Below are 10,054 nucleotides of genomic sequence, written 5' to 3' on the forward strand. Positions count from 1 at the left end.
TACCTTTGTTTGAAAAGTTACGCCTGCCCGAGGCAGGTGTAACTTGCGCACGCCGGCTGCACGATTCCCCGGCCTGGGAGCAGTTTCAAAGGCCTTGGCCATGCCCACGAAACGCCTCCAAGCCGGAACCATGCCCACGGCCCCACCCCCGGATGACGCGCTGCTGCAACATGCACCCCGACACCCCCCCCCCTCCCCCAGGAAAGCTCCGGGACTTGTGCGCGTCCCGGGGCTTGCGCACACTGCCGAGCCTATTCAACATAGGCTCGACGTGCGCAGGGGGAATTTGGGGCAGGTTTTCGGGGGTATGCACATACTCCTTTGAAAATCTGCTCCCATGTGTTTAATAAGTTTGATTCGTCTTTGATTTTTAAAATATTTTTAAGTTTTGTTTTTAATATTTAGTTGATAAATTGTTTTGCATCCCCTGAGCAGCCCTACCTCTGGGTGAAACTCGGCCTGAGTTGGGCATTTTATTTCATCCTGTGAATTTACACATCGTCAAAATAAATAAAGGAACCCTTATACCTAAGGTGATTGATCAACTTGTACTTTGTTTCTTGGCATTATTTGACCATCTTCCATATTATTTTTTTGCTACAGAGGGAAGGACAGGGCATGCTGGCAGGGGCAAGAAAAGACAGAGATAGCCTCTCCCCTTATGGATCTTTGCAAGCTTTTTACTTCTCAGCATCACTCCCATGGCATGAACAGCAACCATTGTTTTTCCATTGAAAACCACAAACTTTTGCCAAACATTGAAAACAATGCTAAATTTTCATTGCAGTCCTTTTACTATACCCTCTGGTCCCATCTGTGGTGCCATTTTTGAAACCTGGTCCTTGATTCTACTAGTTATCCCACGACAAGCAGGATGATAGTCCTCACATATGGGTGACGTCAATGGTCGGAGCCCTATCACGGAAAACTTTGTCAAAGTTTCTAGAAACTTTTGACTGGCACAGTGAGCCCACTGAGCATGCCCAGTATGCCATGATCCCTCAAGCCACAGGGGTCTCCCTTCAGTCTTTTTTTTCCACGCTAATAGCCTCGCGGTGAAGGAGCGCTGTGTGATAGTTTTCACATGATTTTTTCCTGACAAGAAAAGTTTCAAAGTTTTTCAAATTTCCCCCTTCATAGGGGGTCTCCCATTCATTACCGGTCGGTGAGTACAAAACTTTTCTCCGGTTGATATCGTTTTAGCTTTCTTTTTCTCTTCACAAGGCCGTTGACAGCTGTCCGGCCTTTGAAATAGCAATAGGTTTCAAAAAATGCCCGAACTGCCCTCGCACCATGTCCATCACTGACCCGCATGTTGAGTGTGTTTTGTGCCTGGGCGAGGGGATATAATGTATCGACATGTCCACAGTGCTCCGAGAGACGGGCCCGTCTGGTAGGGATGTGCATTCATTTTCAATGAATGTGCAATCCACAACGCATAAGTCCTTATTCGTTCTATTTGTGGGTTCGCAAAACGCATTGCGATCCCCCACGAATAAAACATATCATATTAGTTTCATTCTTTCGGTTCGCAGTGATTTCTTAGCGGCCATTTGAAATAGGAGAAGGCCATGTGGGAGTATCCATAGCAAAAATCAGTCCTTTCCTGTGAGTCATAAGTAACCTCACAGCCCTGTCATAGAGTGGGTCAGACAGGTTGACAAGGAGACAAGAATGCAACCTATCAGAGCTAAGCATTTTTCTAATACAGCAAATTGCCGCTCTCACTCAGTGCTCTGTGATGCTATTCCTGTTGACGCTATACTATTTATATATTAAGCATGCAGCGTGCATTGCTCTTTCTTTGTGGGGGTGGTCCGGGGAGGTGACTGTACTCAGAGCTAGTCTGAGTGTCTCAAATCTATATTCAATTGCTAGCTACTTTGATAGAATTTTCCATTGAAAAAGATATTTGTTTGATTTGCTGCAGTGCCAGCTAGCCATGCTTTTTTGACCGTACTTTTTTTTTAATGATCTCAGACGGGTCTCTCTGTCTGTCCCATTGAGATAAGCTGCTAGCAGTGGCATTTTGCTGCTTATTTTTATATTTTACCCCCTGGGGTAGGTTGCAAGCAGGATTTGGGTGTTGTGGGTGGGAGATATATTCAATTTCTAGCTAGTTTGATAGAATTTTACATTGAAAAAGATAAGAACATAAGAACATGCCATACTGGGTCAGACCAAGGGTCCATCAAGCCCAGCATCCTGTTTCCAACAGTGTCCATTCCAGGCCATAAGAACCTGGCAAGTACCCCAAAACTAAGTCTATTCCATGTTACCGTTGCTAGTAATAGCGGTGGTTATTATCTAAGTCAACTTAATTAATAGCAGGTAATGGACTTCTCCTCCAAGAACTTATCCAATCCTTTTTTAAACACAGCTATACTAACTGCACTAACCACATCTTCTGGCAACAAATTCCAGAGTTTAATTGTGCGTTGAGTGAAAAACAACTTTCTCCGATTAGTTTTAAATGTGCCATATGCTAACTTCATGGAGTGCCCCCTAGTTTTTCTATTATCCGAAAGAGTAAAAAACCGATTCACATCTACCCGTTCTAGACCTCTCATGATTTTAAACACCTCTATCATATCCCTCCTCAGCCGTCTCTTCTCCAAGCTGAAAAGACCTAACCTCTTTAGTCTTTCCTCATAGGGGAGCTGTTCCATTCCCCTTATCATTTTGGTAGCCCTTCTCTGTACCTTCTCCATCGCAATTATATCTTTTTTGAAATGCGGCGACCAGAATTGTACACAGTATTCAAGGTGCGGTCTCACCATGGAGCGATACAGAGGCATTATGACATTTTCTGTTTTATTCACCATTCCCTTTCTAATAATTCCCAACATCCTGTTTACTTTTTTGACTGCCGCAGCACACTGAACCGACGATTTCAATGTGTTATCCACTATGATGCCTAGATCTCTTTCTTGGGTAGTAGCACCTAATATGGAATCTAACATTGTGTAACTATGGCATAGGTTATTATTCCCTATATGGATCACCTTGCACTTATCCACTTAAAATTTCATCTTCCATTTTGATGCCCAGTTTTCCAGCCTCACAAGGTCTTCCTGCAATTTATCACAATCTGCTTGTGATTTAACTACTCTGAACAGTTTTGTATCATCTGCAAATTTGATTACCTCACTTGTCATATTTCTTTCCAGATCATTTATAAATATATTGAAGTAAGGGTCCCAATACAGATCCCTGAGACACTCCACTGCCCACTCCCTTCCACTGAGAAAATTGTCCATTTAATCCTACTCTCTGTTTCCTGTCTTTTAGCCAGTTTGAAATCCACGAAAGGACATCGCCACCTATCCCATGACTTTTTTTATTTTTCCTAGAAGCCTCTCATGAGGAACTTTGTCAAATGCCTTCTGAAAATCCAAGTACACTACATCTACCGGTTTTTGCTTTTGTGCCAAGCCAGCCCTTTTTTTTAACTGCAGTTTGTTTTTTTTTAATTGAACTCAGATTGTCTCTCTGTGCTCTTTTAAGCCAAGAAGGCAGTGCACTTGGCGTCAGTAGGCAGTTTTAGAGACTCACATATATTGGGACAGCACTGCTCTTTTAAGCCAAGAAGGCAGTGCACTGGGCATCAGTGGGCAGTTTTGCAGACTCACATGTATTGGGACAGTGGTGCTCTCTGATGCCAAATCCCCAGTAGGCCTCTTTAGTAGTTACAAGTTTGGTGTGTGCACATACAGCGGTCCCAGTTGTAGTGTACATCGAGGTACTGCCTCGTGGGCCTGTGGGTAGTTTTGCAGACTCACATATATTGGTACAGCAGTGCTCTTTTAAACCAAGAAGGCAGTGCACTTGGCATCAGTGGGCAGTTTTGCAGACTCACAGCAGTGCACTGGCCGTCAGTGGGCAGTTTTGCAGACTCACATATATTGGGACAGCAGTGCTCTTAAGCCAAGAAGGCAGTGCACTGGGCATCCGTGGGCCGTTTTGTAGACTCACATATATTGGGACAGCAGTGCTCTTTTGAGCCAAGAAGGCAGTGCACTGGGCATCCGTGGGCCGTTTTGTAGACTCACATATATTGGGACAGCAGTGCTCTTTTAAGCCAAGAAGGCAGTGCACTTGGCATCACAAACTCCATTGCCTGAGCTAGAATTGTTCACCACACATCTCTGTAAACAAAACTTTTCCAAATTTTTCATGCCTAATATCCATTAAAGAGAGGTTGGCTCCTAGCCCCCTCCACTGTATATAGTATTTATTCTATTTTATTGCACTTTATATATTTATTGCTCCGTTCACCCCTTCTTTATTTTCCTACTCCAAGTTAAGGCTTCCTTGTTATAATGTAACTGTATGCTCTGTATCTCTTGTTGATTGGTTAATTGTATATTCTACTTAGTTCATTGTAAACCGAATTGATTTGATTTGTATCAAGAAATTCGGTATATAAAAGCCTTAATAAATAAATAAATAAAAATAAATCAGTGGGCAGTTTTGCAGACTCACATATATTGGGACAGCAGTGCTCTTTTAAGCCAAGAAGGCAGGGCACTGGGCGGCAGTGGGCAGTTTTGCAGACTCACATATATTGGGACAGCAGTGCTCTCTGAAGCCAAATCCCCAGTAGGCCTCTTTTGGAAATAATTCTTTTAATTGAAATCCCTAGTAGGCAGTGACATTAAATCCATGATGTCAGGGAAAGCTAGATGTGGTCGAGTGATTGGGACTTGGCAGAGGAGGCACTTCAAAAGGCAGTGCCAGTCCCGCATTAAAGTTAAAAAGGGACCTGTTCCAATCTAAAATCTCTGGAGGGGCAGGTAGTTCCATCCGGAAAAACTGAAATTTAAAGATAATGCATCACCATCACCTGTTTCTAACCCTGTAGGTTTGGAGGTGAGGGAAGGGTAGGCTGAGTCATGCAAGACAAAAGGGCGAGACCCAAAAGCAGCAGTGCGACAGCAGACTCTTGTTAGTGCTGAAAATGTAGCGCAGACACTGTTTGCTTCTGATTCCGATGAAGAATCATCTTGTGTAGGGATGTGAATCGTGTGCCCGATCGTCTTAACGATCGGGTTCGGCTGGAGGGAGAAAAAAATCTGATCGGTGGAGATGTGAATCTGAATCGGTTCTGATTCACATCGTTAATTTTTTTTTAGTGAGGCCCGACCCTTTAAAATTGAGCCCTTACCTTCTCCCACCCTCCCGAACCCCCCCAAAACTTTTTACGAGTACCTGGTGGTCCAGTGGGGACGCGCAGACCGATCTCCCGCTCTCAGGTCATCGGCGCCATTTTGGCTGCCACTCAAAAATGGCGCCGATGGCCCAATAAAAAAAAAAACCCCACCCGACCCTTAAAAAATGACTCCTTAGCTTCCCCCACCCTCCCGGTCCCCCAAAAACATTTTAAAATTACCTGGTGGTCCAGTGGTGGTCCCGGGATCGATCTCCGGTTCTCGGGCCGTAGAGTCCCCAAGGCTGTCTCCACTCTCCTGAATCTACAAAACACTATTTCACTACTTCAGCCCTGAGAACTGGGGTTCTCCGGCGGGGAGGAGACTTAAGCCTCTGTGGTCGTAGGTGCTGTGATGGGGAAACCAGACTGCATAGTCACTCTCACACATAGGTCAATACTTTTAGGGCCGGATTTTTAAACATACACGCGCAGGGTACATTTGTGCGCACTACCCGGCATGCACAAATATACGCCCAATTTTATAACATGCGAGCGGAGCCGTGCGCATGTTATAAAATCCGGGGTCGGCGCGCGCAAGGAGGTGCACACGTCAAGCCCTAGGGGAACCCCGATGGCTTTCCCCGTTCCCTCCAAGGCCACTCCAAAATTGGAGCGGCCTCAGAGGGAATTTTCCTTTAGCCCCCCCCCCCCCCAACTTCCCCTTCCTTCCTCCATCTAACCCGTCTCCCAGCCATACCTAAATCCCCCCCCTCCACCTTTATTTTGTAAGTTATGCCTGCCGGCCAGCTGCTGTCACACAATCCCCTGGCACGGCCGCTCTGCCGGAGGCCTCAGTCCCGCGTCCAGACCGCCCCAGGACATACGCGCGTCGCTGGGCCTAGGAGAAATAGGCTCGGCACGCGCAGGAGAGGTTACGCGCATAAATCCTGAAGATTTATGCCTGTAGCCCTTTTAAAATCCGCCCCTCAGTGAGGGGATAAGTTGACCCAAAGGTACACTTAAATAAAAAGGCTCAGAGTCCAAAGGTAGTGTTAAAATAAAATAATAAAAGGGTTTACTTGAGTTTAAAAAATAGGATCCATGCAATGATTCCAGAAATCATGAAATAACATTATGTATTTATCAGGTTTTATATACTAGGGATGTGAATAGTTTTTTGACGATTTAAAATATCGTCCGATATATTTTAAATCGTCAAAAATCATTAGAGGCGATATTTAATAGGAATTCCCCCGATTTATCGTCAAAAATCTTAAATCGGGGGAAGGGGGAGGGGAAGGGGGAGGGCGGGAAAACCGGCACACTAAAACATCCCTAAAACCCTCCCTGACCCTTTAAAATAAATCCCCCACCCTCCCGAACCCCCCCCAAATGTCTTAAATTACCTGGGGTCCACTGGGGGGGGTCCCATTGTGATCTTCCACTCTCGGGCCATGGGTGCGTTGATAGAAATGGCGCCGGTGCTACCTTTGCCATGTCATATGACAGGATACCCAATCCTGGCTAATTATTTATATATCACAAACCAATTGCAGCTAATACATATATTGTGACATCAATCCAATTCAATAATCTTTATTGGTGAAAAATTCATGAAAAATATTCACAATTAATCCATAATACCCCACACAATAGACATAATATCTTTATAATAGACAAAATTCACACACCACCCATACTACACATATACACATCCGTTCTACATTCAACTCCTTATAAAAATCATTTCCAATTTTCTAAACATTCAAATATAACCATTAAATATAAATCTTCACATAACATATCATCAGATGTTAATACATTTCACTTCGTAAGCAGAAAGAGTTATATTGCACTTTAATTCTTGCGTTACAAGAACGTCAATCCTTTTGTTCTCCTTTTGTTCTCTCTTTTTTTTTTTTTTTTTTTTTTTCCAATTCAATAATCTTTATTGGTGAAAAATTCATGAAAAATATTCACAATTAATCCATAATACCCCACACAATAGACATAATATCTTTATAAAAACAATAGACAAAATTCACACACCACCCATACTACACATATACACATCCGTTCTACATTCAACTCCTTATAAAAATCATTTCCAATTTTCTAAACATTCAAATATAACCATTAAATATAAATCTTCACATAACATATCATCAGATGTTAATACATTTCACTTCGTAAGCAGAAAGAGTTATATTGCACTTTAATTCTTGCGTTACAAGAACGTCAATCCTTTTGTTCTCCTTTTGTTCTCTCTACATGTTTCGCCTTTCCTCAGGCTTCTTCAGGAGAGTTTTTTCAAACAATCTCCCACTGCTCATGTACAACATCTATCCATAGGGTCTTCTAAAAACATTCATACAAAAAAATGTTTTTGAATATTCAATTAATACATTTTATATATAAACTTGATTCTTTATAAAGTGCTTCAAAAAAACTCCCATACCTGCACGTCCCAAAAAGGCTTGCCCAGACGCACAAATCAGCACATCCTCAACTCTTGTTTCAAAGCATTTCAATTGTTCAAATGCTCTAAACACATCTCTCAAAAGTATTCAAACTAGAAAAAACAGATCAAAATGACTTCAAAGAGAAAATCATTCCCTTAAGAGTTCACCAGTGTGCAAGACAACCAAGGATTCTTACCTTTCTTATCTTAGGCAGAGAAACCACCTTCACCTTATTTCAAAGAGACGCCTCCATCGAGTGAAAAAACGGAAGTGAATCAAACTCTTCTCTTCCATCCTTTTAAGCCACACTGCCCCAATCAGAGCTCAACTCAAAACTATCCCCGCCCCTTAGAACATATGGTGTCTAAACCAATTGCCACTAAACCAAGTAATTGCCACTCCCTAAGCACGCCAGATTCAAACCAATCACTGAAGACAACAAATGAAGGAAAAAAAAAAAAAAAAAAAAAAAGTGAAAAAACTTTGCAGCCAGAGTACAGGTTCTAAAACTTTGCAGCCAGAGTACAGGTTCTAAAAACATGTAGCCCACTCGATCTTATCATTCAATCCTTTTGGCCACAAAGTCTGTAAATTAAAAATCCATCGTTGTTCCTTCTGCAATAATATTTTGTTTATATTACCGCCCCGTCTAGCAGAAACCTTCTGAAGTACAAAGAAACAAAGTTCTTCTACCTTATGATTGTACTCACGCCAATGTTTCACTAGGGGAGCTGTCTCCACCACATTTCTAATTCTGCTACAATGCTCTAGGATTCGAAGTCTCACCATCCTTGATGTTTTTCCTACATATAATAGCCCACATGGGCATTGTACAACGTACACCACTGAACTTGTTTGACATGTTGTAAAATGCTTTAAGAAAAATTTTTTCCCAGAAACAGGATGTGAAAAATCTTTCAATGATAAACACAATTTACACACACTACACTTAGTGCAAGGGTAATGCCCACCAGCTGTATCTTTCCAGTGTTCACTACCTCCCAAATCTGAGTGAACTAAAATATCCCTCAAATTTCTAGATCTCCTAAAAGAGAACATAGGGGGATCCTGCATACCCATAAAGCCACTCACAAGATGCCAATGATTTTTAACAACCTCTATGAGGTCCCCAACTCGATTTGAATAAGGTAAAACACACACTAAAGCTGGTGCATTCTGTTTTGGCTTCGGCTGTAACAGTAAATCTCTATTAATATGTCGAGCTCTTTTATAAGCTTGCTTCACTATACGTGTGGGATAACCCCTTGCACTAAATCTTTCTTGTAAGTCTTGGGCATGAGTCTTAAAGGACAATACATCGGAACAGAGTCTTCTTACCCTAAAGAACTGTCCTACGGGGATATTTTCCCTAACATGCTTGGGATGAAAACTGTTGAAATGTAACAATCCATTTCTATCAATTGGTTTCCGATATAACTCAGTGACAATTTTTCCACCCTTCTTTCCCACCTTCATATCCAAAAATGGAACCCATTGATTCTGAACATCACTAGTAAACTTAAGATTAGTATCTTGTGTATTTAAGTAATGAAAAAATTCTTGAAATTCACATTGTGTGCCAGACCAGATAACCAGGACGTCGTCAATGTAACGGCACCATAACCTCACATGCTTGTACCAAAATGATGGATAAACAAATTTTTCTTCAAAAGCTGACACGTACAAGCATGCGAGGTCAGGTGCCATCGTTGCGCCCATAGCTGTTCCATGAACTTGCTGGTAAAAATCATTTTGAAACAAAAAATAATTCTGAGTGAGCGCTATTGTAGCCAATTCTACCAAAAAGTGTGTTGGAACCTTCTTATCTAACCTGGTATCCAAAATCTCCTGCACCAAATCTATTGTAGCTCTCTGAGGGATATTCGAATAAAGTGATTCAATATCCATTGTAATTAGCAAGGTAGATTCTGGTACATCAGGTAAAATTTGTAAAACTGTTATCAAATGTGATGAGTCCCTTATAAATGATCTGGCCAATGGAACAAAAGGTCTCAAAAAATGATCGATATAAATAGACAAAGGTTCTAAAACAGACCCTATACCGGCAACTATTGGTCTTCCAGGTGGGGACTCTAAGGATTTATGCACCTTTGGAAGTACATAAAAAACAGGTATCTGAGGATTTTGGTTTATCAGAAAAGCCGCTTCTTTAATGGTTACCCAACCTACACTCAAAGCTTCTGTAATTACCCCACCAATCTGCGCAGATAACAATGCAGTCGGATCTCCTTCCAGTTTTTTATAAAGTCTGCCATCTCCCAATTGTCGATTCACCTCCTTTATATAATCATCTTTATTCAAAATTACCAGGGATCCCCCCTTATCAGCAGGTTTAAAAACCAATTTTTCATCACTACTTAGATGTTCCAATGCCATAAATTCTTCCTTACTCAAATTCCAAAAAGGAAACCGAACCTCT

The 10,054-nt window shown here is 42.0% G+C and overlaps 1 long non-coding RNA gene across 1 annotated transcript; it reads right to left on the reverse strand.

Moving 5' to 3' along the window:
• Positions 1-7,452: 7,452 nt before the first annotated feature.
• On the reverse strand, positions 7,453-8,061 carry LOC115100464. The gene is made up of 3 exons (XR_003859077.1): positions 7,811-8,061; positions 7,611-7,724; positions 7,453-7,510 (listed from the first exon to the last, which is right to left on the reverse strand). It is a non-coding gene; the product is annotated as an uncharacterized LOC115100464 (long non-coding RNA).
• Between the last annotated feature and the right edge of the window lie 1,993 nt (positions 8,062-10,054).

Source organism: Rhinatrema bivittatum, chromosome 10 (genome assembly GCF_901001135.1).
Source record: "Rhinatrema bivittatum chromosome 10, aRhiBiv1.1, whole genome shotgun sequence".
Classification (NCBI taxonomy): Eukaryota; Metazoa; Chordata; class Amphibia; order Gymnophiona; family Rhinatrematidae; genus Rhinatrema; species Rhinatrema bivittatum.